General features: G+C 43.3%; 1 pseudogene; it reads left to right on the top strand.

The window, feature by feature from the left end:
* The first annotated feature begins 3,004 nt into the window (after positions 1 to 3,004).
* LOC136505164 (UDP-glycosyltransferase 88B1-like) lies at positions 3,005 to 4,698 on the top strand (annotated as a pseudogene).
* Positions 4,699 to 26,935: the final 22,237 nt, after the last annotated feature.

Genomic DNA, 26,935 nt, shown 5'->3' with positions numbered 1-26,935 from the left:
TAGGGGGCACTAGCTCCCCCAGCCCTGGTGGTAGATCCACTCTGCTTCTGCACTCCACTTTCCCCTTCCTTCTGCCCTGTGAGACATGGGAAACCTGCTGAGCTCCTTAAACATCAATGTGCCAGCAGCGATTTCTATGGTCTCTGGTGCAGTCTGCGTTAGAGCAGGGGTAATCATCGCCTCTGCACCTACCATGGGAGGGGCGACAAGGGTCTAGGTCAAATCCATAACCTGGAGGCGGAGGCACGCTGGCACCGACCGTGGGAGGCAGCGTGGTGCCGATGACCAGCATCGTCCATGTGGTGCAAGAAGTGGGCAGGGTGAACAAGCACCGGCACTCCGAGAGGAGAGACATCTGGATGTTGATCCCTCCGCTGGCCGAGGTCGGCAACGAGGTCCGCAGCGATGTGATGAGGTTGGCGTCGAGAGGGGCTTTGCGATTTTCGTGGGGGGCTAAGGGGGGCTCTACAGGCGCGGCCCAGGTAATGGGCCGCAAGCGCCCCCCCAGCCCCGGCGGCAGATCCGCCCCTGGCACCAACCTGCATGGTGCGTCCATCTGTATAAATACCAAATAAACACACATACTGATGACACAGCGCAATGCTAGCTAGCAAACCAACAATGACGACGTCTCTGGCCAGCTACTCCATCCTCCTCCTCGCCTTCCGCCATCGCTTCCTCTACCGGTGCCGTCACCTTCTCCGTCACCAACCGCTGCAAGTACACGATGTGGCCGGCATCCTTCCCACCGGGCGGCAGAGTGTGCCTAAACCTAGGCAAGACGTGGACCCTGGAGGCCTCGGAAGGCATGGACGTGCACTACTAAAAAAGTGCCACCTATGCTTTTCTACGTATAAAATCACCGATTTGTAGAGGTGGTTGTGTCCAACTACCTAAAAAATCGGATTTCTAGAGGCGGCTCGAAACAGGAGCCGCCTCTAGAAATCGATTTTCAGAGGCAACCGTATTTTGAGCCGTCTCTATAAATTGTTATAAAAAATCACAAATCTGGTAAAAAATAGGGAAAATTAAAACATGAGAAGACCTCACCAGACAGCCTCACGCGTGTGCTGCCGTCGTTAGCCGCTAGTCGCATGAGGTTGGTGTCTAGAGTGGGTGCATTTGATCCATTTGCTATGCTATCGGAGTCTTAGTTGGTTCCTTTTAATGTTGGACTTTACTACAGCCTGTGTGTGCAGGCACAAAAAACACCGCCTGCACACTTCTCCTTTCGCCCGCACGCCTTTTTTCTTCCTTGCACACCCCTTAGATATTTTCTTCCTCACACACCTTCTCTTCTTCCTCCAACGCTCCCCTCCCCCCCCCCCCCCTCCGTACCCCGACCAGCTCCGATGACGTCCACGTCACCTCCGCTGCCGCACTCGACCATAGCCAACCCTAACCTAAGCCCTCTGCTTTAGATCTGGCGCGAGCACCCCCGCCTCGACCCCCTCCCATGCTCCGATGGCACGCCATCGCCTCCTCCTTCTTTGGCCGTCGCCCCTTCCAACGACAGTGTCCAGCCGGCGGGGTGGTGCCGCCGCCTGTCCAACGTTCTTCCCCGGAATCTCCTTTGATGCTCGGAGAGCATGGAAACCCCAAAAATCCTAACCCTAACGCCACGGCCTGCTTCATCTCTGGCGGCGGCAGCCGGCAGGTGAGTTCTATGCATTTTTTTTTGTTCTTCTAGTGCGTGCAAGCTTAAAGCCTCTCCACACAAGCGTGCGGTAAGAAGCATTCGGGTTTAATGTTTATAGATGCTTCGCTAAAAACACTGTTGGGGCATGACCCGCACGGGTTTGTGGCAAACTTGGTGTGACTTTTTCTTGTATTTTGTTTGATGTGAAGATTTAGTGTTTTTCCCTACCTTTCTTTCAAAAAAGGACTGGCGGTGCCTGAATTTTAGCTTTCTTTCAGGCGATGGTTATTGCACTATATTTTATACTAAAATTTCAACTTTTTAGCTTTTCTTTCAGGCGATGGTTATTGCAATTCATGTAGGCATAATCTATAATTTTTTATTTCAAGAATAGAAACCCGATTGATAAAACCACAAACCTGACAAAATCTAATATATATTGACACAAAGACAATTAATAATTCATAATTTTTTTTTCTATAGTTAGATAAGGACAAAATGTTTGATATGTTATGATACACAGACAAATAACAAATCATAAAAGTAACAATCTACTTGTACTAGTTGGTTGTACAAGAGTGCTGTCTAAAATTATCAGGCACTTGAAATATAGGAGAAGTGTTTAAAAAGTTTACACCTTGAACATGTGGGAGTAAAGAATTCCAATCTGGATACTCGTTAACAGATCTCAAATCAGCAAAAATGTTCTACAGCTGAAATAAGCATTGTGACCACGGGGCATATGGAAAGTTTGATTTGGGATAGGGTCCTATGGTATTTGGATTGGACGTCGATCAGTTGGAGAACGTACACGGAAAGGATGCTGAATTTGAAAATATAAAAAAAGAAAAAAGAAAGAATATGGTGCCATGCAGGCTGGGCCAGAAACATCCTTCTCGGCGATATAAATAAGTAGAATAGGTACTAAATCTCATGGCCAGTCAAAATTTGTTTTTTTTTATTAAAAACAAGGAGTTGTAAGTCTTCGGGCCTCTTCGGTATGGCTTATGCCGGCTTTGGTTTCATCTATTTTGCGTAAATCAAGGTATTGTAGCGTAAAGTTGTTTTTGTAAGCCGGGTTAAAATGAACTAGAAGCTAGAAAAACCAGTTTTTCTGGCTTCATCAGCTTTGACTTCACCAGTGAAGCCATTTTAGATAAGCCGTGTCAAAGAGGGCTTTCGTGTCTCTGCTTCGTCCCTTCCCTTCACTATCCTCAGCGACATCATGCATGACATGTTTGTCAACACTAGGCTGCTACTGCAGACTCCAGAATGACGGAGGAGTTGTAAGTCGACGTGTGCATATACTCCAGAAAGATGCGGGCAGTGCTGCCTGCTGGTGCGCAGCTAGGAATTGAGTGAGTCGTCGTCAGCCGAGCCATGGAGAAGAAGACGGTGGTGCTGTACCCGGGCGTCGGCGTCGGCCACCCTCGCGCCGATGCTCGAGCTGGCCAGGGCGTTCCTCCTCCACGCCGGAGACCAGCAGGTCGACGTTGCCATCGTGGTCTTCGAGCCGCCCGTCTACGCGAACGGCTTCGCCGCCACGGTCGCGCGCGCCAAGGCCTCCAACACCTCCGTCGTCTTGCACGTGCTTCCCCCGCCGGCATCCGACGGCGGCGAGTCCGGCGACGACGCCGAGCCTGAGGACCCCTTGGCCTGGATGCTCCGCTTCCTCCGCGCCACAAACGCGCCGCTCCGCGACTTCCTCCGCGCGCTGTCGACGGCGTCGCGCCGCGTGCAGGCGATCGTCCTCGACATGTTCTGCGCCGACGCGCTCGACGTCGCGGCCGAGCTCGGCCTGCCCGCCTACTTCTTCTTCCCCTCGGGCGCCGCCGGCCTCGCCTGCTTCCTCGGCCTTCCCGCCATGCGCGCCAGCGTGGGCACGAGCTTCGCGGCGCTCGGCGAGTCTGCCGTCCTGTCGTTCCCGGGCGTTCCTCCGCTGAGAGTCGCGGACCTGGCGCAGGGGCTGGCGGACGACGGCGAGGCGTGCAAGGGCATCATCGGCGTGGCTGCCCGAATGCCGGATGCCCGAGGCATCCTCATCAACTCCTTCGAGTCGCTGGAGCCGCGCGCGATGCGGGCGCTCAGGGACGGGCTGTGCGTGCCGGACCGCCCCACGCCGCCGGTCTACTGCGTCGGGCCGCTGGTCTCGCCCGGCGGCGACACGGACCACGACTGCCTCCGCTGGCTGGACGCGCAGCCGGACCGCAGCGTCGTGTTCCTCTGCTTCGGGAGCCTGGGAACGTTCCCCAAGAAGCAGCTGGAAAAGATCGCCGTGGGTCTGGAGAGGTCCGGGCAGAGGTTCCTCTGGGTCGTGCGGAGCCCTCCCGGCGAAGCACCCGCCGACGACGTGGGCGCGCTGCTCCCGGCCGGGTTCCAGGAGCGCAACGAGGACAGGGGGTTCGTCGTCAAGAACTGGGCGCCGCAGGTGGACGTGCTGCGCCACAGGGCGGCCGGCGCGTTCGTGACGCACTGCGGGTGGAACTCGACGCTGGAGGGCGTCGTGGCGGGGCTGCCGCTGCTGTGTTGGCCGCTGTACGCGGAGCAGAAGATGAACAAGGTGCGGATCGTGGAAGAGATGAAGCTAGGGGTGGAGATGAGGAGGAGGGACGACGACGACGTGGTGACGGCTGAAGAGGTGGAGGCGAAGGTGAGGTGGGTGATGGAGGAGTCCGACGGCGCGCGGTCGCTCAGGGAGCGCGCGGCGGCGGCGAGGGACCGAGCGGCCGAGGCGCTGTCGGAAGGGGGCCCGTCGCGTGCCGCTTTTCTCGACTTCGTCGTAGACCTGTTGGCTTCGGAAGTCATGGTTAATGTTTGAAAGTATTCGCCCGGTTCGTTTTTTTTTAGAAAAATACTATTCTATTTGAAAATCTATGATTATTTACGACTAAGCGAACATGTTTATTACTTGTAAAAAAAACTATATACTTATTTTGCTCTGTCTCTTCCTTTTCTTTTGCCAAACTTACACTGTCTGTACGGATAAAAGAAAGTTACACTGTCTGTACATTGATACATATACAATATTGTTTCTATTGATAAGAAAAAATTCTCTTTTTTCTAGAATTGCATTTTCTCTCTCTCCGTATAAATGATTTTTGGCAACAATTTCTCCCCCTCGATCGAATCCGTCTCGAGATCAATGAATACTATTAATCATCTAAAAAGTCCTGTAGGATAAAAACGAGGAGAAATACTTGATAAATATGCTGTTAAAATCTCCTTCAAACCCAATCAAAAAATAAGGAGAAAGTGATACAACATATAATGATTATTGCATCATTGTAAACTTATATGAGAAAACCTTTGCGGGAGAAAACTCATAGATAGTTTAGAGGACAATATATGTCATTTATATCTCTTTAAAAACCCCACTGGGGAAAACAGGAAATATGACATATGCTTATGCTAATATTGCCTCATTAAAAACTTCATATGAGAAACCTTGAGAGTAAAACTCATACGAAGAAAAGAGTGCAATATGATGGTTTGGACAATGCAACATCTAGGAGATTTCCCCCTGAACCTTGCAAATCTCGAAGTCGTCGCATACCAATTCCTTGAACACATTTCTGGAACGAGGAAGCTGGTAAGGACTTAGTGAACAAATCAGCGAGGTTATCACATGATTTGGTTTGCAAGATGTCTATTTCGTCCATTTGTTTAACTCATGGGGATAAAACAACTTGGGAGAAATATGTTTGGTTATGTTGCTTTTGATGTAGCCTGTATCCATCTATGTAACACAAGCATAATTATCTTCATAGATAATGGTTGGCGAATCAATGCCACCAATACCACATGACTGTTGTATGTGGTTGATCACTCCGCGAAGCCAAACACATTCACGTGAGGACTCATATAGTGTAATTATTTCAGAGTGATTAGTGAAGGTAGACACAAGAGTCTGTTTTGAAGACTTCCATGAAATGGTTGTCCCTCCGTGTAAGAACACAAAGCCTATCTGAGATCGGCCATTATGTGGATCAGATAAATAGCCGGCATCAATGTATCCAATCATATTGGAGTCTGGGTTCCTCCGGAAAAAGAATCAAAGATCTCTTGTACCATTTACATATCTGAGGATATGTTTTACTCCTGTCCAATGACGTTTGGTAGGAGCAGCACTATGTCGAGCTAGAAAGTTCACTACAGATGCAATATCAGGCCTAGTGCAATTTGCAAGATACATGAGCGCTCCAATGACACTGAGATATGGGTAATGAGGTCCCATAATCTCTTCTCCTTCATCCTGTGGTCTGAATTGACCAGTCTTCTGCTCTAAAGACCAAACAACCATAGGAGTTTTGGAGGGATATGATTTATCTATATTGAATTTCTCCAATACTTTCTATATATAGGCAGACTGATGCACTAAAATTCCAGTGGAAAGGTGCTCAAGTTGTAAACCTAAGCAAATTTTGGTTTGACCTAAATCTTTCATTTTGAAACTCCGTCTTGAGATGATTACGTGCTTCATTAATATCTTGTGGGTTGCCAATGATATTTAAATCATCAACATACACTGATATTATGCAAAATTCTGTTTGGGACTTTTTGATGAAGACACATGGACAATCATCATTGTTAGTGTATCCCTTCTGTAGAAGGAACTCATTAAGTCGGTTATACTATATTCTTCCCGACTACTTTAAGCCATAGAGTGACTTTTGAAGCTTTACACACTATATGTTACGATTTGCATTCTGATCCGGTATAGAGATTCCATCGGGAACCTTCATATATATATCCGAATCAAGTGACCCATATAGATATGCGGTCACTATGTCCATCAACTGCATAGATATGCGGTCACTACGTCCACTTAAAGATGAACAGCCACAGATATTAGATATCAGAATGTTATTCCACTCATAACTGGAGAATATGTTTCATTGAAATCAATGCTGGGTCTCTGCGTGAACCCTTGTGCTACAAGCCTCGCTTTATGTCTCACAACCTTGTTGTTCTCATTCCGTTTCCGGACAAAAACCCATATGAATCCCACAGGGAAGATTCCACGAGGTGTAGGTATTGCATGAGTGAATACCTTTCTTTTGGAGAGCGAGGACAATTCTGCTTGAATTGCTTCTTTCCATTGATTCTAGTCTGAGAGCTTTTTGCACTCTGCCATGGTCTTAAGATCTGAATCATTTTGGATGATTTCTGCAATTGCTTCAGCGAAATAAATGTCGACAATTGTAGACTTTCTGTCATATGATTCTCCAGATTCAATGTAGTTGATCGAAATTTCACGCACCCTTTGTGATGTATCATTATTTCCTAATATGATTGCATCAGGTGTTCTGATGTCCCAACATTAGTAATTGAGTGCACTGTAGATGTGGGATGTGAAGGTCGAACCTCCATAGGGTGTCTATCAACATGAGGTTGAGTTGCATTTGCTGTGTTGAGAACTTTGTTCTTCCCTTTCCTTTGCTTGCTAGAAGCTGCATCCATGGAAATAGCCATACTTCTTCCCCTCTTACATGGGAGTTGAGTAGTTTTGTTTGGTACCTCTACTCTTTCCGGCACATTTCTCGCAGGATTGTAGGATTTTGTGACACCCTTGTAATCAGCAAATGCATTTGGCTTGTTATTTGCAATGTGTTGCAAATTGATGATCTTCTGAACTTGAAGTTTAGTTTTAGATGTACATGGATCTGAAGTGTAGATGTCTGTGGCATCTCAATTGATTTCCTAGCATTGTTTGTGGTTTTCAGTTTCTCCCCCAAATGCCGGGAAATGATCTTCATTGAAGATACAATTAGCGTATCGGGTAGTAAATACATCCCCTGTAAGGAATTCTAGGTATTTCATGATCGACGAAGATTGATATCCCACGTAGATCCCTAATTTCCTATGTGGTCCCATAGATGTACACTGCGGTGGTGAGATCGGTATGTATACAACGCAACTGAACTTCCGCAGATGGGAAATATTTGGTGTATTTCCACGTACAAGTTGCAATGGGGAGGTTGCATGGTATGCAGTTGGATGCAATTGAATCAAGTCAGCAGCATGTAAGACTACGTGACCCCAACAAGATGTTGGTAGATTACAATTATGTAGTAATAGTCTTGCAATAAGTTTCACTCTCTTGATGAGAGATTCTGCCAACCCATTTTGAGTATGAACATATGGGACCGAGTGCTGAACTTGAATCCCTAAGGCCATGCAATAATCATTGAAGGCACATGAGGAAAATTCAGCAGCATTATCCATTTGGATAGATTAGATTTGATGTTTAGGATATTGTGCTTTAAGTTTTATAACTTGTGCAACAATCTTAGCAAATGCATGGTTCCTCGTGGAGAGGAGACTCACAAGAGACCATCTTGAAGATGCATCTATGAGAACCATGAAATACCTGAACGGCCCCGACAATGGTTGAATGGGACAACATATGTCACCTTGAATGCGTTCAAGGAACTTTAGAGGTTCGGCATGAATTTTGAGGTAAGAGGGCCTAAAAATTAATTTCCTCGTGGCACATGCGGTGCACACAAATCTAAGGATTGGTGTCGCACCCAGTTTTAAGAACAAAACTAGTTACATCCCATATGTGTGTCCACGATTTCAATTCACACATATAGTTACAAATGAAGGGGTAATATCAAAGATAGTGCCTTTATTACATAGCGCATAAATATTTGTTACAAATGACATAGTCTTACTTTACAGTATATACTTTAACTCTACTCTTCCGGCGAAGCTTCCAACACCATAGGAATCATCAACTGGTTGATCACTAGCCTAACACCTCTTGGAAAACTCCACTGAAGAACCTCCATTTGGTACCCATCCGAGATTTTGCTAAAGTATTAAAATAAAACAAGCATAAGCTTCTACCGCTTAGCAAGCATAACATGAGGGGATGCATGCTCAAAAGGCTTGACTCGGCTGAACTACGGTGAGCACTTTTAGTTGGTCATATTTTATTATTAATCATAAGTTGCTAAGTTATGCTTAGGCTCCCGAATATGAATACTTAGAGATATCAGCAATTTTAATCATAACCCGAACCATCTAAGTAACCAACTATTCGAAAAGGATCCAAGCCGCTCGTGTCCGTGAGCACGACTGATATACCAGTTTTACACTCTACAGAGATTGTACACTTTCACCATGAGTCATGTTGCCTATATGCCCGGGTTAATTACTCCCAAAACACTTCCAAGGTGAGCAGGCAGGGTACACTACGAAGCTTTTCCCCAATCATTCTAATAAGGAGCATCCACTAAGGATTCCATCTCCCAAGTGTTATGGAGTCATTTCCAAAAATTGCACTAATACTCGCAGCATAGTACACACCCTAGGAATGAGGCCCATACCCAGCCTGGTATGCCCCACTTGCCCTTTTGGTAAACTGCTACAAACTAGAAAGAGCAAGGTACTAGACTAAGACCAGAGCCATGTGGTCCTCATGGGTTGCCGCTTAAAGATGAGTCCTTATGGAGAGAAACTAGAGCATCATAAGAAAAGGCCCAATGCTCTAGCCCCCTTGGTTCCATGTTGCTAAAAAGCATCTTTTAATACCATGTTGCATATATCTTTAATTGTATTCTTTAATCAATATTAGTTAAAGCAAACTGAGCATACTACCCACATGCAAAACCCATAGGTAAATCAAGGATAAGATAATCAACATCAGGGTAAATAGACTCCAGGCGGTTCATTAAACATATGCATATGAGTTGAGATTGCATTAAAGTGAATAGGTAACAAGGAGCCTCATGTTGTACTTGCCTTAATTCAATGTATCGCTGCTGGTCTTGATCTTCAAAGTGTTGCTTCAAATCACCCACGTAAAACTCACTGCCTAATCGAGATCAAGCAGCACCACACAGACATCCATACATACATGCATAGCAAACATAGGCTATAGATTAGAACAATACATTAATTAGCATAAAATCAAGATGAAAAGTTTATAAAACGAATTTACGTCTTGCTACGAGCACAAAAATCGGAGCCAAAACGAAGAAGTTATGAAGTAAACAAGATTTCCTTTAGTAAAATAATAGATTAAATCTAACCTCGAATTTTAAAAGTTGAAAACATGCTTAAAAGTAGTATGAACCTGTAGATTACTCAATTACGAATCTAACGCAACTTGAACGGATCAAATCGGAGTTAAAACGGAGATTTTATGGCTAAAACAAGGTTAGTGGCAAAAGTGTAAATAGGTAAAAACGTATTTTTGAAGTCAACCGAACAAAGTACGCTTTTAAAAGAAGAAGGCGTAATCTGTCAAATACGCAATGGACTGTGGGTTTGATAATAGAAAATGCAGGGGCTCTTTAGCAAAAATACCGGTGAACCGATATGTTTTAATCTGAGCCCTAGATCGAGATTTAGATGGCTGCGGTGACTTGAGTAATACTGCCGGCCAAAACAGTCACTGGCGGGGAGCAATCCCCATGGCCGGCAGTGAGCACCTCACCGACATGCACGGCTAGGGCCATAGAGACCACAAAACAACACAAAAAGAGCACCGGGAGAAGGAGGGAGTGCTTGCGAGCTCACCGCAAGCGATCTCGACGACGAGGGATGGATGAGGATGGTGTGGGGCTTGGTTCGGCGGATGGCAGGTGTCGTCGAGCTCAATGAGATCCATGGTGTGTAGGACGATGAGGCTAGGGCTTGGGCGGTGCTGCACTAGGGTTGAGGGAGGGTGGGGGCACCTGGGCTTGCTTTATAGGGGTCCATACGTGGCGCGCACGCCAATGCCAGGGGTGCAGCGACGACGGGGGTTGTGCCACAACCGAGTTCGGCTTGCACATAGGAGAAAGAAGATGACTCTGACATGCGGGCCTGACGCGTCAGTGAGAGAAGGAACAAGGCCGGATCCTTAGACAAATAGAGAGGGAGAGGAGAGCGCCCACATGGGCCTCGGCTCGCTATTGGGCTTCGGCCTTGTCAAGTCAAGGTGAGCTGCGGGAGAGGAAGTGAGTGGGAGCAGAGAGGAATGCTTGGGCCGGCTCGGAAGCAGGCCCATGCAGTAGAGTGAGGGGAGAGGAGAAGGAGCAGACCGAGCAGGCCGGCTGCTGGGCCGAAAGGGAGAAAGGGAAGAGATAGGGTTTTTCTCTTTTTTTTTTTCCTTTTCTATTTTGTTTTCAAAACCAAATTCAATTATGAACCAAATGTAATTCAAATAGAATTTCAAATATGCTTTTCAATTCAAATAAAAGTGAGCAAATTTTAGTAAGTTTTCAAAAATAAATTTTACAACTTTTAAATTCTTTTATTTTCTAATTTTCTTTTCTTTTCTTTTACTTCAAAGCCACTTTGAAATTCATTTCCAAGAATTTGAATTCATTTTGAATTTTGGATTCAACCACTCAGTACAAAAATCCAAATGTAGAAGCATGTATGCTCAAACATGTTGCTACCTTATGATGAATTTTAATTTTAATGAAAATTTTTATTTTCCTATATTTCATGAGCACATCAAATACCAAAATAATCATTTTAATCCTATTTTTCAAAAGCGAAAATTTTTGGGTGTTACAATTCTACCCCCCTTAAAATGAATCTTGTCCTCGAGATTTGGAAGTTGTCACCTCAAAGAGTTGTGGATACTCCGCCTTTAGATCCTCTTCTCTTTCCCAAGTAGCCTCCTCTGAGTATCGATTCCATTGAACCTTGCACATCCTGATCATCGTACTCCGAGTAACTCTCTCAGCTATTTCCAAGATCTTGACTGGATACTCTTTGTATGTAAGGTCCTCTTTCACATTGAGATCCTCCAAAGGTATTTGTTCCTCTAGCACACGCAAGCACTTCTTCAGTTGAGACACGTGGAATACATCATGTATCTCGGACAAGCTCTCTGGCAATTCCAACTGGTAAGCCACCTCTCCTTTTCTTTCTAGAACTTTAAATGGACCAATATAGCGAGGTGCTAACTTGCCCTTCACATTAAACCACTTTATACCTTCCATGGGTGACACTTTGAAATAGACATAATCTTCAAGTACAAATACCAACTCTCTTCTTCGTGTGTCAGCATAACTCTTCTGCCTTGACTGTGCACTTTTAAGTTTTGTCTGATAGTCTGCACTTGCCTTTTAGCATCCTTAAGGATCTCAGGTCCAAACACTTGACTTTCTCCTGTCTGATTCCCGAACAATGGAGTTCTGCACTTTCTACCATATAGTGCCTCGAATGGTGCCATCTTGAGACTCTTCTGGTAACTATTGTTGTAGGAGAATTCAGCATAAGGCAAACTCTTATCCCAACTTGTACCATATTGCAAAGCACAAGCTCTCAACATATCCTCTAAGATCTAATTGGTTCTCTCTGTTTGTCCATCAGTTTGTGGATGATAAGCTGAGCTGAAGTTCAACTTAGTGTCCATAGACTCATGCAATTTCTTCCAAAAGTTTGATGTAAACTGAGTACCTCTATCTGTAAGTGCATCTAGCCCTTTAGTGGGTTTTGGTAAATTGAATGACAACACAATTAAAGGTCTAATAAGTTTGCTAAGTGTTGAACAGGAAATTGAGTCTATTGCATATAATTGTGAGTTGTGTATTAAAAAGTATATACAAGGTTCAACTAGTAGGCAAACTTGATGATATGCCACATTATGTTAAAGTGAATGCCAAACTGTGTATTGTTGTATTGGAAGTTTTTGGAAGCAATCTAGTTCAAGCAAAAGACAACAATGCAAATGGAATCAATGAAATGACTTCTATGTTGTGGGATATCATAGCATCATGTGAAAGCAAACATACTTGGTAAATGACAATATATAGTGGATATAAGTCAGTCTCTACATTGGTTTGCTTACATGGATGAATATATGAAAGATCAATTAGAAATGTCAAGCCAAAATGAGAAGGGAATAAGGAATCGTGAATTAGCTTGACCATATTGATGTTGATCCATGTATATCTCTATGTGAGACAAACTGAAGCTTGATTGATCTCAACATTCTTATCTAGAAAATATTCAAGCAAGGATCAAAATAATGAAGAAATGTTTTTCAATGGATGCTTAATATAATGTGACTTAAGTATGGCTTGATAGGGTGAAGATAGCAAGGAAAGGGCTTCGAGGTACTAAGCGAAGGAGAAGGGCAAGCGACGGCTTGGTGACTGAGGTACCATGGCTAAGGTGAAGAAGAGAGTACTTGCATTGAGTTGAGGTACTAATCAAGCTATGAAGAGTCATATTGTGTTGAGGATCAAATCATTAGTGGAAGTGACTTGAAGCCATAAAGGTGAACTCATATGTATGGAAATGGTTCAAGTCACATAATCAAGGTATAATGAGAATGAGGAAAACATATTCAATAATAGAAGTCCTCAATTGCCAAATGAAGTGGCAACTAGCTCAAAGGCATTTACATTCTTTTATGCTTTGAATTTGAGTTTAGGAAAAGCCGTACTATAAAGAGGGATTCTAGTACAGCTGGTCAACTATGCAACCAGATGCTCAAAACTACAGATCTATATCCTCTTACCCATCCAAAGCAGCTAGCCAAAAATCTCTAGATTCTACCTGTTTTGGCTAAGGCGGCAGTGCCGCCCATAAACGACCGTTGGGACCCAAGAGGTATAAATGCCATTTGGACCGGCCAACAATAGAGATCCTTCTTCTCCAATGGTTCAGTTTGAAACCGAACAGACCAAAGCTCACCTCTCTCTCCTCCATTGTTGCTCCTTCATCCCTCAAGCAAATCCTTGATTCCAACCATCAATACTTAAGAGAAAAGGCAGCAAAACTCAATTGGAGAGAAGATCCACTGATTCCCAAAGTCTAAGAGCATTTGGTTCACGTTTGGCCAGCGGTTCTAGGGTTTGTTACTCTTGGAGCTTGCTCCTAGCCGGCTAGGCATCACCCTTGTGCTTGCCAACTTGTGTGGCAGCCTTGGGAGGTTTGTAACCTCATCTTGCAGCTAAGAAATTACCCTTCACTTCAAGAGTTCATTCTCTTGATTTGAGAACGAGGGCAAGGCAAGCCTTGGTGGCAAGCCAATCCTTTAGTGAATGCCTCAACAACGTGGACTTAGGCAAGCCTTGGTGGTGAGCTGAACCATGGGATAAATTTTGTGTCTCGCGTGCTTCACTTTGTGTTCTTGCTGGTTCAGCTCTTTGCTAGCTGTTGTTAGGGTTTGGTAGCTCGATCCTCTCTTGTGTGAGATTTCTGTGGTATCCAGTCTTTGAACTGGATTTTGTCTTTCTATTGCAGGATTGAGCAGTTGAGAGTGTTAGGTCACCATCTGTGAAATCTCAACGATGTCTGCTTTATTTTTGAAGAGCGGCAGTGCCGCCCTATAAGGCCGGTAGTGCCGCCCTTTGTTCTAACAGAGTTTTGAGTTGAATTTTAGGCCTATTCACCCCCCTCTAGGCCTCCTAGGCGACATCAAGGTCCTTTCAATTGGTATCAGAGCCTACCTCTCAATTTCATGCTTAACCACCTTGAGAGAACGATGTCGACAAGTGAGAAGGTATCTCTAGAACTTTTACTTTTAGATGGCTCAAATTATACATCTTGGTCTGCTAGTGTGCTTGATGTTTTTAGGACCATGGGTCCTCAAATAGAGCAGATTGTAGATGTGAGCATTTCACCTCCTCATGATGATTTGATCTACTTATCTAGAGAGGAAGTGAAATGCTTACAACTCAATGCTCAAGCTGCTAATGTCTTATTTAGTGCTTTGAGTGAAGATGTACTTGATGCTGTCATATTTGGAGATGGTAAACCACTTGGTGATGCTCATATCATTTGGACCATGCTCAAGGAAATGTATGGCAACTCCAAATGTGAAGAGAGCAACCACTCATTGGAAAAACCACTTGAGGAATGCTCAACTTCATTGACAAATGATGAGCCTCAAGTGATTCTCTCAAAAGGCCTATTTGATCATGCCCCATCCACTTCCTCGCCAACATATGACTTATTAGATGGTAATGAAATAGTTGGTGAGAACAATATTTTTACATGTGGTACTTCTACTTTCTTTAGTTCTTGTGAGACTAACATTTTGAAGGAAGAAGAAGCTTATGATCGGTGGAAGCCAAATGATGAATCCACCTTACCAAGAAGCTCAACTCTCTATACCACTTCACATATCGGTCTCATGGCAAAGAAAGAGAAGAAAGTGGCAAGTGAGAGTGAGAGTGACAGTGATAGTGACAGTGGTAGTGATGATGATGAGATCAATCAACACCTTGCATGTCTAAGCAAGAAAGATAAGTTGATAGTGATCAAGTTCATAGAGAAGATTCAAGAGCAAGAAGAAGATCTCTACAAGCAAGAAGAGCTTCTCGTTGAAAAGATCCAATGCTTGGAGAAGTTGACCAAAAAGCATGAAAAGCTTAAGTGCTCTCATGCTAGCTTGGTCCAAAGGTATGAAAACTTGTCAATTGAGCAAACTCATACTATTAACTCTCTATCTTGTGTTGCTCAATTAGAAGATCAGAATTATATGCTCAAAGACAAGTTGGAAAAGCTTACTAGCAAAAATGAGACTTTGCAAGAAAGTCATGATGGGCTTTTGTGCTCTCATGAGAAGCTTATGGAGTCTCATCTCATGCTAGAAGTTGTTCATGAGGTTGTGGTAACAACGGTAAAATCATACCAACCTCACACTCACAAATGCACATATACACAAGGTTCATCTATTTTATCATGCGCTAACAAGTGTTGCTCTCAAGCAAGCCAACCTTCTGTTGAGCATGTAATTGTAGAAACTTGTGATGATTCCATTGCAAAAGAAAATGAACAGCTCAAGGAAGAAGTTGAAATGCTAAAAAGGGACTTGATTCAATGGAAGGGCAAGTGCAATGCTCAACCTTCTCAAGATAACCATGAAGACATGGTGAAGAAGCTTGAGAAGAGATCAACCGATGCATGCATCAATCCTTATCAAAAGGGTTACAAGTCCAACAATGGCAAAGTGAAGGGGATACTTAAAGAAGTGCAATCTATCCAGAATGCAGTAGTTCAGCCAGCTGCACAGACTACGACAGTGCCGCACCTAGACAGAACATGAAAGTTCCCAAGGCCATCAAGGTGCAACGTCAATCAAAGAAGACTCTCATCACTTGCTTCAAGTGCAAGAAAGACGGTCACCATGTCAGAGATTGCCCCTTGAAGAAAGAAGAGAAGGGCGTGAGCAAGATCCAAGAGAAGAAGTTGGCTCATGTCAAGTTCTCCAACATGGGACACAATGCTTCTATGTGTTCCAACAAGGTCGATGATCAAGCCACACTTCCAAAGAACAAGACAAGAAGAAGCAAGAGGAAGTGTTATGGTTGTCATGAGAAGGGACATGAAATTGGCTCATGTCCTAATAAGAAAAGTGAAGGCTTGTCATCATCAACAAAGAGGTTCATTAGCAAGGTAGCAAGCAAAGTGCAAGAAGAGAAGGCTAGAAAGAACAAGAACCGCCTATGCTACACTTGCAAAGGAAAGGGACATTTAAGTAAGGATTGTCCCATGGGTAACACTTCTAAGCTCAACTTGTCAATTGATTTAAGTATGCTTAGGAGGCCCAAAAATGACACTTGTGCTAGAAAGGTGATTGGTTCACCATGTGCTAGCACACATGCCAATTGGGTGCCTAAGTCTCTTGTGACTAACCATAATGGACCCAACATAGTTTGGGTACCAAATTGTGCTTAGTAAGTGTTGTAGGTACTTGAAGGTGGTATGAAGCTTTGGGGTGCTTGAGCGAGTTGATTGAAAATATTCACTCAAGCTATCAATCAATTCACATTGCATATTCTTATATGGTTGACCCGAAGATGAATCAATGGAAATACTTCAAACTTCATATTCACCTCGGTAACTAGTACCTCACCCTTGCTAGCTAGCCACTTGATGTGTGTAGTCTCTAACAGTTCACAAATATATATATGTTTGTGAATTATTAAGAGTGGCTAGAGTACTTCAAGTCTAAATGAATCATTTGCCATATGATGCTTTAATGGCTCTCTAGTAGAGCAAGATCTTATTCATGTTGTAGGTAATGAGAACCACCTTATGGGGCAATCAAGAAAATAGCCATTGGTGATATAAGACCACAAGAAGTACATGCTACAAAAGTGGAAGCTCCTCAAGTTGCTGCTGTACCAAATTCCGCTGACAACTCTGATGCAGAGGTGCAGCACACCCCTGCTGCAAATCAGCAGGGCAGCAGTGCCGCACCCAAGGGTGGCAGTGCCATCCCTCCTACATAGTAGCAGCTGACTCCACTCTAGTTTGTGGACAAATCTACAACCTTCATATGTGCAAGATGAAGATGAAAAGACCACCTCATCCATTACAATCAAGAAGGGTGGTAACATCTAAATCTCAAGTGCAATTTATTTGAAACTAAACTCCTTTGAGTCTTGTGTAGCCACTTAGGATAATAGAAGCACTTGAGGATATTCATTGGTTGATGGTCATAGAATAGAAATATGATCAAAATTGAGTTGATCATCCACACCAAGCAACATAGATGACTTTACTTTCCTTTGTGGACTTCAAACCAAGAAAAACAAGATGAAGCAAGTTTATGTTCATGCATATTATGAGTTGGTTTGATGGATTTGGAATCTTGGTACACATTGGAGGATACAAGTAGATTTCAAAATGGCCAAGAATAAAGAATCAAGCTCAAGTCAAGTAAAGGAACTTATTACTCACAAGTCAAGAACTTCCTACTTGATGGAATCTTGTCATATGTTAGATTGCCAAATTCTCATTCTCATCTTATGGGCATCTACATGCTATAATGGTTGTGAGTATCTCTTGGCATAGTTCAAATTGATTACACTATTGTTGCCATGACCTAGACATAGAGTGAAAATCTCAAGTCCTTAAATGAATAAAGTGCTATGTGAGAAATTCAAATCCTTAGAGCACTTATAAAAGGAGACTTTAATCTATGGCTAGAGTTGTGAGACTAATCTTTCTCTCTAAGTGATTTATGTAGTCTCATTAAATGAGAATGTGTTTCTCAAATAGAGTGTGCTATTATATGAAGGCTATCAATCCAACACCATGTGATGTATTTTCTCTCTAGCCAATATTGGATTAGATTTGTCTATGTTAGCCACCCACCATAATATGGCTTAAATCTGCCCTTTGGACTTAAATGACCAACCATGCACATTTACATTTACATTCCACTCAAAAGAATGTGTATGAGACATCAAGGAAGATTTAGTCCATGTTATGAGGTTTCTAAATATTGGTAACCCACTTGTCATCCACATATAAATGGTTACTAAATGGAAAACTAGTGCTTATGTTACTAATGTCTTCTTGTGATTGAGCTTATTCATAGAAAATTAATAAGAAGATGTTGTGCTAATTTAATTCACAAGCTTAAAGGTTATTCTTTACCTAAAGAAAGATGTTGCTGCTAAAGGCCATTTAGATCAAAAGTTTTAGTTTCGCTTGAATCAAGTTTGAGGTTGATTTGAATAAGCTATACAAGAAGAATTCACAAGATTACAAGTGTTGATGAGAGGACTAAATGGATATAACATCTTATATGTATTCTCAACTGAAATCACCTCAAAGATTGGACAGGATAAGAAGAAGAATCATCGATCATCAAATCTGTCCAGAAAATTGCAAATCTGAGTCGACTGTCTTCAAGCATGGATTTGGAGATTCAAATACTGATAAATTGACCTGAAACTTTGTGAGCATGCTATACACATCTAGTACTTGTTGCTGTACAATTGGTATGAAGATTGGTTTTGAAGAAAATCAGTTTTGAGTTGGTTTCTGTCAGCTTCAATAGTGCAGTTTTCAGATTTGAGCAGTTCTGGTAGAAAATTATTTTCACTGACCAAATAGAGTTCAAATGAGCTAAATTTTTGAGAGAAGTTAGAGGACTCATAGATGAAGCTCTCTACCAAATTTCATGCATATTGGGCTAGTGGTCTGAGAGATATGGATTTCTTTTTCCTTTTTGAGGATGACAGAATCTGAAAACTGATTGAATGGAATTGGATTGCATTGTGGCAACAAGATTGAGTTAGCTCTCAAGTTGGTCATGAAAAATCAGTAAATATGAGAAATATAAATTGTGTCTAAAGGAGTTTCAATAAAAGAAAAGAACTGACTCAAGGGTCCAAATAAGTTGCAATCAGAGTACAAACAACAACAAGTGATTGCAACTAGTTGGAACAAGAAGTAATCAGCTGAGACAATTGAATTGCAAGCAGTTTCAAGGAGTTCAAATCAGTTGAAGTATAGTGCAAGTCACTCCCTTGACCTCATATTGTTAATGTGCTTAAGTGAACTTTGTGTACTCTTGTATGCACAAATTTAGGGGGAGCTTAGCCTATATCTTATGGGATTATTGGTTTCTTTCAAGTGTTTGATGTGCAGTCCCACGCATGGAAAAAGGAGGATGGGTAGTTTCTTTGGATCATCTTGGTGTTTCACAATTATTCTAGGAGGTCTCGGTCTTTATAAACCAAGTACTCCTAGTTTAAATGTTGAATGTCCCAATCCTTTAAATGGACCTAGATTTGGATGATATGGATTTTGAAATATGGTCGGCAGTCCATCTAGGGGTATGCCCATGATGGTAGATTGTCAGTAGACGGTGCATGTAATCAGGAACCAGATGGTTATAGAGGCACAAGACACAAGATTTATACAGGTTTGGCCACCGTGTTGGCGTAATACCTACGTCCTGTGTCTCATTATTCTGTATAGATTAAGGTCTTTCTGTTGGAGATATCGACTAGGGGACCCCTGTCTCTCCTTATATAGTCTGGAGGAGGAGAGTTACAAGTAAAGTATCCTATTTGGTACTATTACAATATCTAGTACAATTTGTAATCTTGTCGTGCGCACCTCGATCTTACGGGCCGGGCCACCTCGGATGGTACGGCCCATGTACCATCTTGTGGTACCCGGGGGTGTATCCCCCATAGCTAGTCCCCGAGCGCCATGTATTCTGATGCGACACGCCATTTCAACCTTCTCCGAACAGTGAGGCTTGAGTTCTTGACATCTCCGACCACCGTTGTCGCCGAAGAAGTAGGTTGTCCGAAGAATGTATGGTGCTCTTAAGAAGAAAGAAAAAGATTTCCGTCCTGGGAAGTGTGCCCACTTGGGTTTCTATGAAGAAACGTAAGGGTGTCTTGAAGTGTAGCATCTTTGATCATCAGAGGTGTAGGGGTTGAAAAACAAACACATTCACCACAAGGTGAAGTGTGCCCACTTAGTCCCTGAGCCTAGGTAGTAGGTGACATAGGCACGTGGTGCCAGGGTCTAAAAAGAATTCCTAGTTAAGTTGAGAATCTAATCATCGTACAGGCGATACGAGATGCACCGGTAGGTGCATCGTACCGATGTAGTCCCTGAGCTTGCTGGAAGGTGAGGTATGAGCCTTATAGCAAGGTCTAAAGGAGAAAAAATATCCCAACTGTATGCGAGTTGCTAGTCGCATGTAGTCGAGATGCAAAGTCCGCGAGCATAGGTCGAGGAGCGAGCGACGAAGTCTCTGAGCTGTGATCAAAGAGTGATCGAGGTAGTCCCTATGCGTAGGTCAAGAAGCGAGCGACTGAAGTCCCTGAGCTGTGGTCGAAGAGTGATCGAGGCAGTCCCCTGAGCGTAGGTCGAGAAGCGAGCGATGAAGTCCCTGAGCTATGGTCAAAGAGTGATTGAGGCAGTCCTCGAGCAGTAGGTCGAGAAGCGAGCGACGAAGTCCCCGAGCATAGCTCGAAATTCCTGCAATATAAATATGTAGAATGGTAGTACATGATGTATAAAATAATAAATTATGGAGAAAAATCAGTGGTGAAGAAATAGCGTATGACGCTCAACAGTCATTTGTAAATGAGCATGATGTGATAAAGCAGTTGGTGCTTTGTAAACATCAGTGTTAATGTAAAGTTTGTGTTTATACTTAATATAAACTGCCTGATCCAGTTAGTATGTAGCTGAGTCTCCAGCCCTAGCTAGCCCGTTAACCATAACGCGGGGCGCGGAGCCCCTGCACGTGTAGGAAGAACAAAGCATCGCTAAGGAGCCGCTGTCGACCACCCATAACGCAGAGGGCAGACGCTCGTGCACGTGTATGGAGGAGCTGGAGATAGGGCCATTTCTAGAGACATCGAGCATCAACATGACTGGTTGAGGATTTGCATTAAGTATAGCTATATGTTATATTTAAGATTGTATACATGGACAAACGTTATTTGAAGAATAATCATGACGAGGATGTTTGTGGAGAAACATCGTAATGAAAAATTATATTAAATATAAATATTAGAAGTGTACTTATCTTTGGATAGAAATCTAGTCGGTGGTGATGAAGTTGTCCGGTCCTCGAGCTTTCTGACCTGTCGTCATGACGGTGGTCGCGGTTGTCATAGCGCCATTCTTTGCGGCGATCATCATTGCGATGTGGTGGTGGTCAACATGGTCAGAGCTCAGTAGAGCCACTTAGGACGTGGTCGACGTGGTCCATGGTCGATGTGGTCAGAGCTCAGCGGAGCCGCTCGAGACGTGGTCAACGTGGTCCGTGGTCGATGTGGTCGGAGCTCGGCGGAGCCGCTCAAGACGTGGTCGACATGGTCCATGGTCGACGTGGTCGGAGCTCAGCGGAGCCGCTTGGGACATGGTCGACGTGAGCTCGGTGGAGCCACTCGGGATATGGTCGACGTGGTCCATGGTCGACGTGAGCTCGGACGGCTTGCTCAATCGGCCCGCTTGGCTCGATGTGGCTCGCTAGACGGCTTGGACATGTACACGGAGTCATAGGCGAACAGGGCATAGTCGAAACGCGTTGGCCATGCAAAGGTCGGAGCTCACAACGTGCGGAGTCGTGGTGTAGCTTGACGAAGTCCAGAGCACGGGTTGAAGTTGTCGGCGTTGATCCCGTTGATGTCGAAGTCAAAAAGCATCGAAGTAGAACTGTGTTCCTAGGGCGAAGCGCATGGCCTCGACGTCCACTGGTGGAGACTTGGATAAAGACGGCTTGCTTGTATGATCCATGGTCTTCGTATGCATGGTGCTATAGATGCACGTACATGCAAGCATTCATGTATGAATACATACAACTCCTGATTGCTTGCATGTCAGATTGGGTCATGTCGTGAAGACGTCGGACTCTTGTCGTAGCAGAGGCAATCAGCGCAGAAGTCGAAGCCCCCGTCGTGTCTGAGTTGGAGTCGAACATGGTTCAGATGACCTGTTCATGCGTGTATATACCCATATACGCCTTGGCGTTGCTTGCTTGTGGAAGCTATATAACTAGCTTGCATGATGACATAGATCATGAACCCATGCATGCAAGCTAGAATTAGCCAGCATGCCTTTCAGATCTTGAATGCTCCTTTGTTTACTGGATGGATGATTCTGGAATCATTGGTTGGTGGAGTACCACCATGTGATGATGCGTACCACCCTGTGCCGGATGCTGCAATCTCCAGGTGAGGGCACGGTGGATACTGAGCCGAAAACCCATTGTGGCGTTGGATGCAGGAGTAGAGGGATGCCGTGAAGACCATGTGTCACATCCACCGCTGGCCACAGCCGAACGCCACCACCGTGATGATCCGAGCCACCACGAACAACGTCGTTGGCAAAGAAATTTTCCATCTGGTTCACCAGGGATTAGCACTGCACACCCCCTACCTAGGTGTGCCACTATCGACGAAATATGGTCGGCAGTCCATCTAGGGGTATGCCCATGATGGTAGATTGTCGGTAGACGGTGCGCGTAATCAGGAACCAGATGGTTACAGAGGCACAAGACACAAGATTTATACAGGTTCGGCCAGCCGTGTTGGCGTAATACCTACGTCCTGTGTCTCATTATTCTGTATTGATTGAGGTATGTCTGTTGGAGATATCAACTAGGGGACCCCTGCCTCTCCTTATATAGTCTAGAGGAGGAGGGTTACAAGTAAAGTATCCTATTTGGTACTATTACAATATCTAGTACAACTTGTAATCTTGCCATGCGCGCCTCGATCTTACGGGCCGGGACCACCTCGGATGGTGTGGCCCATGTACCATCTTGTGGTACCCGGGGGATGTATCCCCCACATAATTGAAGAGTGGGCTTTCATTGCTATTTCTCCTCTCTAAGTGCTCATCAAGTACCTATGATCCATCCCATTGATCTCCTAGGATCTTATCAACAAAGAGTGGTAACTCCTAGTTCATAACTTGCAAATTTCATGAATTTTACCTTTACTCTCTGTGTGAGTTGCTCTAGGTAAAGAAAGAACTAAGAAACTAATATGGATCTTGGATGATCACAAGAGCTCAGTTTTACCACATTTCATCAAGTGAGAACTATAGCCATCCAAATCATTGAAGTCTCACCTATGATGGTCATATCGATGAAAATTTATGGGGTGATCTATCTACCTTGGTGGTGGTATGTTTCCTTGGCATAATTTCAATTGTTGCAAATTTATCATGCCTTGACCAAGATATAGGATGAACTTTCCTCGACTCTTAAACTGATTCTAGTGCATTTCACAAGTAATTCAAGCACTTGATGCACATATTAAGGGGGAAGCCCATCCTATGCCTTGTGTCTTTTAAGACTAACCTTTTCTTCTAGTGAATTTGTGTAGTCTCTTGCTGAGAATGAGTCTCTCATGAGTATGCTACATTGACTTCAATCCAAATTGGTTATCTCTCATATTCATTTGGATTGTATTTTTATCTCTTAAGTAGCTACTCTCCATAATATAGCTTAAATTCTCTTGTTTGGACTTAATTGACCAAAAGTGCCTATGTTCTTGCCTTCCACATGTATATGTATGCACTATCAAAAAAAGGAAATTTAGTCTATGTTATAAGGTTTTGCAATTAGTGATCTACATGCCTTCCACATCCAAAATGATCACTAGTTATGAAATTCTCTTGTGTAATTTAATGCTATCTCTTGTCTTTATGAGCATTTCCTAGGTGACATTATGAGATACGTGCATTCATTCCAATTGGCATCAACTAGTGAAGATCCTTTCAATAGAACAACACTCTCACTTGTTGATCTTTGTGATTTCTCTAGGGTTGGGCCAGGATAGCTCTCGAAACAAGCTTTCAGAAAGTCCAAGATCACTAAAAACAGGAGTTCGGAGTAAAGAGATATGACATTTTCCGTGAGGTGACCTGTGCTGTTTCTGAGAGCTGCGGGCAGTGCCGCGCATAAGGGTGGCAGTGCCGCACCTGTATAGGTCTTGATGGCTAGTTTTTGAACTCCAATGGCTAGTTTTGGTTTTGGGTGTATATATACTCATTCCCACGGCCCCTGGGCTAGCTGCTGACGATCAAAACATTACAAAGCCTTGTGAAGACTCTCAATTGGTGTCAAAACTATGAAGATCATATTTCAATTGATATTGATTGATAATCTTTAACTTGGTATATCAAGAAATATGTCTTCAGCTGATATCTCAATATGACAACAAGAGCTAGCAATGGACTTTCAATTGATATCAAGCATAAGTTTACTGATATCTCCCTGAAGATGATGATGATGATGATGATGAGAGATGGGCACAAATGAAATTATCTTGCATAAAGAAGTACTAGTCCCATCAAAGCACTAAATCCAAGTATTGAAATCATCTTCATAGTGGAGATTATGAAGGCTTAGAACAAAGGTATATCGCTCTATGAACTCATGTATTAACTTTGTGCATCTAGGCCTTTACATGCTAGTATGTGCATGTGTATGCAATTTTTGAGTCACACCATAAGTTTGTTCTTGTGGTTGCAATTAGAGAATTCTTTAGATATTTGGTTGATACCTCTTGTGGTTATGGCATGAGTTTGTCTCATGTTATACTGTCATCTAAGTGAGGTATGAGCCAAATATGCTAACCTCTCAAGAATCTTGACCTAAAAGTTGCATACTTTGTTTGGTAGAATATAAGTGAGAAATCTCATATGCTAAACTTTTACCTACTCTTGCCCTAACTTGTCGACCATCATTTCTTCCTTTTGGTGGAGAGATCCTTTTTGGAGATTAATGCTAAAGGGGGAGAAATATTGGGGGAGAATGTAAGGGGAGAGAGATTGATATGAGGATGGAAAGGGGTAAAGGAGAGGCATATAAGGTTAAAAAAATTGTGGGGTGTGCAAGGATAGTTTAAATTGATGCTCGTGATAAGGACCATTTATGCTAGTGTGTGGATTCATGCCTTGAGTAATGCTTGTTTTCTCCTATGCTAGGTCAGGCAGGTGCGACAGTGCCGCTCTCTAGTGCGGCAGTGCCGCCCTCTGCTGGTCAGCAATCTTTGAGTGCATGAACTATCATGAGCATCACGGTTATCATGTTACACCTTGCAGCCCATGGATGCTAAGATATTGGGGAGTTCCCACACTTCATCTTAAATATGTGCATTTGGGGTTTGAGGCCAAAATTTGAATTCCTTCAATGCACACATTTAGGGGGACCTCACTATATAATAGGATTCAAAATCTTAATAGTTTATCAATCTCTTGTAAGCTTTAGTTGTGTTGTCATCAATCACCCAAAAGGGGGAGATTGTAAGTGCATCTAGCCCTTTAGTGGGTTTTGGTAAATTGAATGACAACACAATTAAAGGTCTAATAAGTTTGCTAAGTGTTGAACAGGAAATTGAGTCTATTGCATATACTTATGAGTTGTGTATTAAAAAGTATATACAAGGTTCAACTAGTAGGCAAACTTGATGATATGCCACATTGTGTTAAAGTGAATGCCAAACTTTGTATTGTTGTATTGGAAGTTTTTGGAAGCAATCTAGTTCAAGCAAAAGACAACTAATGCAAATGGAATCAATGAAATGACTTCTATGTTGTGGGATATCATAGCATCATGTGAAAGCAAACATACTTGGTAAATGACAATATATAGTGGATATAAGTCGGTCTCTACATTGGTTTGCTTACATGGATGAATATATGAAAGATCAATTGGAAATGTCAAGCCAAAATGAGAAGGGAATAAGGAATCGTGAATTAGCTTGACCATATTGATGTTGATCCATGTATGTCTCTATGTGAGACAAACTAAAGCTTGATTGATCTCAACATTCATATCTAGAAAATATTCAAGCAAGGATCAAAATATTGAAGAAATGTTTTTCAATGGATGCTTAATATAATGTGACTTAAGTATGGATTGATAGGGTGAAGATAGCAAGGAAAGGGCTTCAAGGTACTAAGCGAAGGAGAAGGGCAAGCGATGGCTTGGCGACCGAGGTACCATGGCTAAGGTGAAGAAGAGAGTACTTGCTTTGAGTCGAGGTACTAATCAAGCTATGAGGAGTCATATTGTGTTGAGGGTCAAATCATTAGTGGAAGTGACTTAAAGCCATGAAGGTGAACTCATATGTATGGAAATGGTTCAAGTCACATAATCAAGGTATAATGAGAATGAGGAAAACATATTCGATAATAGAAGTCCTCAATTGCCAAATGAAGTGGCAACCAGCTCAAAGGCATTTATATTCTTTTTTGCTTTGAATTTGAGTTTAGGAAAAGTCATACTATAAAGAGGGATTCTAGTACCTCGGTTTAGTTCGAAACTGAACAGACCAAAGCTCACCTCTCTCTCCTCCATTATTGCTCCATCATCCCTCAAGAACTTGATTCCAACCATCAATACTTGAGAGAAAAAGCAGCAAAACTCGATTGGAGAGAAGATCCACTGATTCCCAAAGTCTAAGAGCATTTGGTTCATGTTTGGCCGGTGGTTCTTGGGTTTGTTACTCTTGGAGCTTGCTCCTAGCCGGCTAGGCGTGCCCTTGTGCTTGCCAACTTGTGTGGCAGCCTTGGGAGGTTTGTAACCTCATCTTGCAGCTAAGAAATTACCCCTCACTTCAAGAGTTCATTCCCTTGATTTGAGAATGAGGGCAAGGCAAGCCTTGGTGGCGAGCTAATCCTTTTGTGGATGCCTCAACAACGTGGACTTAGGCAAGCCTTGGTGGCAAGCTAAACCATGGGATAAATTTTGTGTCTCACGTGCTTCACTTTATGTTCTTGCTGGTTTAGCTCTTTGCTAGCTGTTGTTAGGGTTTGGTAGCTCGATCCTCTCTTGTGTGAGATTTCTGTGGTATCCAGTCTTTGAACTGGATTTTGTCTTTCTATTGCAGGATTGAGCAGCTGCGAGTGTCAGGTCACTATCTGTGAAATCTCAACACTGTCTGCTTTATTTTTGAAGAGCGGTAGTGTCACCCTATAAGGCCGGTAGTGTCGCCCTCTGTTCTAACAGAGTTTTGAGTTGAATTTTTACAGGCCTATTCACCCCCCCTCTAGGCCTCCTAGGCAATATTAAGGTCCTTTCACTATCTAACACAATCTTCTTAGGAA

The sequence above is a fragment of the Miscanthus floridulus genome, chromosome 14 (genome assembly GCF_019320115.1).
Source record: "Miscanthus floridulus cultivar M001 chromosome 14, ASM1932011v1, whole genome shotgun sequence".
In the NCBI taxonomy this organism is placed as follows: Eukaryota; Viridiplantae; Streptophyta; class Magnoliopsida; order Poales; family Poaceae; genus Miscanthus; species Miscanthus floridulus.
The sequence above is the reverse complement of the archived record's forward strand: the minus strand, read 5'-3'. Positions and strand labels throughout refer to the sequence as shown.